Source organism: Coenobita brevimanus, chromosome 67, assembly GCF_032717465.1.
Source record: "Coenobita brevimanus isolate Jiangsu-jjx chromosome 67, ASM3271746v2, whole genome shotgun sequence".
Taxonomy (NCBI): domain Eukaryota; kingdom Metazoa; phylum Arthropoda; class Malacostraca; order Decapoda; family Coenobitidae; genus Coenobita; species Coenobita brevimanus.
Genome location: NC_137020.1, coordinates 1398631 through 1403337, shown reverse-complemented (window position 1 = coordinate 1403337; position 4707 = coordinate 1398631). Strand labels below are relative to the sequence as shown.

At 40.7% G+C, this 4707-nt stretch overlaps 1 pseudogene; it reads left to right on the top strand.

Annotated features, from left to right (window-relative positions):
• The first annotated feature begins 3178 nt into the window (after positions 1–3178).
• LOC145405705 (5S ribosomal RNA) lies at positions 3179–3295 on the top strand (annotated as a pseudogene).
• The last annotated feature ends 1412 nt before the right edge of the window (positions 3296–4707 follow it).

The following is a 4707-nucleotide window of genomic DNA, read 5'->3' as shown; positions in this document are numbered from 1 at the left end:
GGATGGGGGTGTGAAAATATCTGCAGAAAGTTACATAGAAATTTTAAAAGCTTGACAGTTAATGGCTAGAATCTTATGAACTGAAATAAACATGGAACTACAAATCCCCAAATGACCTTGAAAATCCTGAACCACTGAGATTTTGGGGATCATAGATGGTTAGGTTTTGTTAGGGCAGTCATTTCACCAGAAAATACACTATTTGACACAACAATGATTTTCTGGAGCAAATACAGTTCTAACATATTCACCATACTCTAATTTCACTTGCATTATAGCTGTATGTACACAGTGCCATCCCAACAAAAAAATTGCAAGAACAAACGAAAGTGAGGTGGCAAGGTCTTTCTTGGCCATTCCCTTACGTCGCTCAGTACCTGAGAATCTGATTATTGGACACTGATTACCACAGTGAAATAGATTTTAAATTTTTTTTTTTTATGTGTCCGACTCTGGGCATGGGCATCATTGCCTGCTCCCAAGGCCCAGTAGGCCTCCTGCATGACATACACCTCCACATGTCACCACTTAGGCGCTAACACCCACCATCCATATTGTATACACGCTAGGGCTGTCTCATACAGGACTAGTGTATTGGTATAAGCGGGGGTATTTTTACATGTCGGCGGGTCTTCTGGTAGATTGGTTAAGTCGACTTTTATGATATTCAAATCCATAAACTGTTCCCTGCCCCAGTGGAGATTTGAACCTGGGGCTGTTAGGACTGCAGGCCACCTCTCTACCGACTGATCCACCGCCTCCCATCTATCTATCTATCTATCTATATCTATCTATCTATCTATCTATATATATATATATATATATATATATATATATATATATATATATATATATATATATAATATTAAAATTATCCAAGAAGACAAAAAATATCTCTACCTGTCTAAGTTCCACATTTACAAAATTTTGTACATGAACTGCGGCCTTTGGTCCACGTTACATTCTATTGATGACATTCAGCATTTTCCTGTCTACTCCACAAATTTTCAGCAACTTCCACATCCATTTTTTATATGCTCTGAAATCTGTTCTCCTTCTTTTCTCTAAAAAACTTGCCATTGGAAATCTTTGAACGAATATTTGATCTACACATCCACACCCCTTCCAAAACCCAACTGGTCCTCTGCATCTCGTTCCTCGGTTGTCTTCCTACCTCTGTCAACAAATATTATATCTTTCCCATTACGCTGAGGAGACAAATGCCTTAATGACTGCCACACACTTCCCCACTTCCCTTTTCTCTTTTTCGTTCACACAAACGCAACTTGTCTCTGACAGGAAGCTGGTGGACATTAAAAAGCTTTTTGCATATCCAGCCATTTCCTCAAGGCCAGGGAATCCCATTTTTTTATCTGATCACAACTCCTGACATAGGCCATGGCTCAAAGTGGTGACAACTACTGCCCATGGCTGTGGTGGCAACTGGCCTTCCTCTCAAGAGTATACCGTAGACATATGACACATGTGAGGACGAGATTATGAGGTGGCTGATACCCTCTCCCGAGGCAAGATGGAAGAGGTCCGGGATGGGATTCCCATAACCAACATGTGCCACTTACACTGAAATAACAATGAGCGTGGTGTCAGAGGCCATACTGCCCACACCACTAACCACCTCCCTCAACGACTACACCACACACCTTGTACCAGTACAAATAGGTAACTACTGCCTCGCAACGGTAATGTCTAATAAAGCAGTAGTAGTAGTAGTAGTAGTAGGAGGAGGAGGAGGAGGAGGAGGAGGAGGATTTGACACCATCTTAACGTGAAAATAGAAGAAGGAAAGATGATGATGATAACGATGATGGTAATGATGATGCAAGCAACTTTTACTGAGAGAAATAGCCTTAGATTAAAAAAAGAAAAAAAAGAAAAAGAGCCGTTTGTGACAGATCGATTCCCTTCCTTCACAAAGTGAGGCATATCCATGTAATTCGTGCTTTAGAAAGTGTGTGTGTGTGTGTGTGTGTGTGTGTGTGTGTGTGTGTGTGTGTGTGTGTGTGTGTGTGTGTGTGTGTGTCACTGGGGTCAGAATAAACCAATGTTGGTAAAAGGTATAATCCGTTTAGAGTTAATGGTGTGCGAGCCGCCGATAGTTTGGTGGGGTAAAACTCCCTCATGTGTATAACAATGATTATCTCGTTTCACTCTGATGCTCATTGTTCCCGCATTGTTCTGAGTAACCTGACCTGTTATGATTCAACAAAGGGAAGTGCTACATAAAATAATTGTTATAAATTTATCTCATTAAGCCATTGACTACATTTGACCCACTTGGGCATTTTATTCTCATAAACGCAACAGATCTTGTCAGTTGACGGATGCCACACATTGCCTATGAGTGCATCTGTATGTAAGTACGTATGTATGCATGTATATATGTATGTATCATAGAATTTTACATGTCAAAAGGCCTTTCACAACGTTTGGTTTAATTTGGTATTATATTATGTCTAGCGATCTGTGGTCTTGACTTGGTTTTGCATGAGCAAAAAACAGTGGGCGAAAATATCTCTAGCTTTTCGCTGCTGTGAAAGTACATAGCCCGTATGTTTTATTCAACTTAATAACGCCGGATAACTGCGTTTAACCATGAAAAACTTCAGCGATCAGAAAGTTCAAATGAACCATTACACTATCAACGGAACCACTTCCGTGGCTACATCCCCAAAAGGGACTGCTGTTCATAGATGTTTTATACCACACTGGAAGACCATCCCTTCAACGGGTTCCAGCTCCATATCTTGGGAGGTTACCGTGCTAGGAGAATTACAGTATACTATTCATGTTTGCATTCATACGGTTAAATTTATATGCCTTTGAAAATGCCTTGTTTTTATATGAAGACGGACAAAGACACGGTCAGAGTTCCTCTCTTGTTATATTCTTCAAAGTCCCTTGGAGTGATGAACCTCCATAGGTGGTCTTCACCACCCCTAGAAAGCCATGTCTTCCATACAGCTTTTCTTCCAATCACGGAGGATGATCCCTCCAGGAATATACCCATCCCTCTGACCCGGTATTGCCACTTCACAAGGGGGAAATTTCCATGATTCCATTTAATCTCTCCCACAAATTCCTACAAATGAGATTTACCTTCCCATGAAAATTCTCACAAATCATAAGCTGTAATTTTAGTAAAACAAGCATGAATTTTCAATGTAGCCATACCACGTTGAGTACACCGCTTCCCGTCCGATCAGCGAAGTTAATCAACGTTGGGTCTGGTTAGTACTTGGATGGGTGACCGCCTGGGAACACCAGATGCTGTTGGCATCCCTACGTGTCAAGTGGGGTTGGTGGAGGATTAGTGCCCCTCCCTGTAAAACAATTAACTCTAAGCCCTTGGCCACCCCGTGTGGGATACATGGCGTCTGGCAATGAATGAAAAAAAAAAAAACTACTAATATTTATGGGTTCTTCCACTTCCTTCGTGAATCTTTGTCAAGAAATTGTTTGTCATTTCCGACAAAGGTGTAATGTCTGTACTTGGTTTTGCCTCCATCCTTAGTTCATACCGAATTAGGAGAATTGCTTCAACCGTTTTTTTTTATTTTTTTATTTCTGAGTTTTGCATGCACTTCAGTTAAACGAGAAAATATTCCAACATCTGTATTAGCAAAAACGACAGCGAGAACTAACTACGATATATTAGGAAATGATTGTTCACCAACAGATATTTCTCCGATTGATTTCAGCTGGAAGAGCTTGACCATTCTTCAAAGCTTAAGGCATTTCATTCATTTCCTACAACATTCAAATTATAAAACGCTGAATCACATTTGTATATCGCATTTGCTGCAAAGTCACAGAACACCACAAGCCGAGCTCTGGCACCCGTGGGGAGTGAGGCTAGTTGCAGCCAGGGAGTCTATGATGCACCATTACAATCTTGAATTAGATAAATAGCAGCCTTAATAGGCACAGTTGTAATTACAGCTCTGTATAATATCACTTATCCCCTTCTTAAGCCTGCAGTTATTATTTTTGTTAAATACCTTAAATCCCCACAAGTTCTTGCTCAGTACCGAAAGAAAAAAGTACTTCCCATAACTCATTCCACGTTGTCTTGTTTCTCCCACAGATTTGTGGGAAATTCCCATGAAGTGGCAACTCTGACCCAGGTCACATATGATAACTTTAGCTCCATAGCTGAATATTAGAAGTTACTACGCATTCTTCACCAACAACTGGCCACCCACCCCCGGGGGGATTGACCCCCATTGGCTATATACACAATTCCAGGAAGGGCATCTAACTTTCCTTACTACCCATCTCATATTAAGCCATTCCAAACTATGTTTAATCGATGCCCACGTTATGTATATATAATGAATATAACTACCCACTAAATGGTTCCAATTGATAAGTTATCATCTCCTTCCAGAAGTAACTTACCTACTTATACACTGCAATGCCACCAGCACCAGGACGACTCGGCAATATTACTCTCGGTCACACACACACACACACACACACACACACACACACACACACACACACACACAGAAATTTCGCTCTGTCTATGATCGCACTTCGATGTTGTATCCTGGCTACAATTAGATTATTTCCTTTAGATGAGAGGGACCCTTTCTAAATGTTACCCTATGCTAAATGTTACCCTATTAGGTCGAATCAAGTCTGCATTGAAAGCATCTAGAAATCTTTTACAGATAACGAACTAGG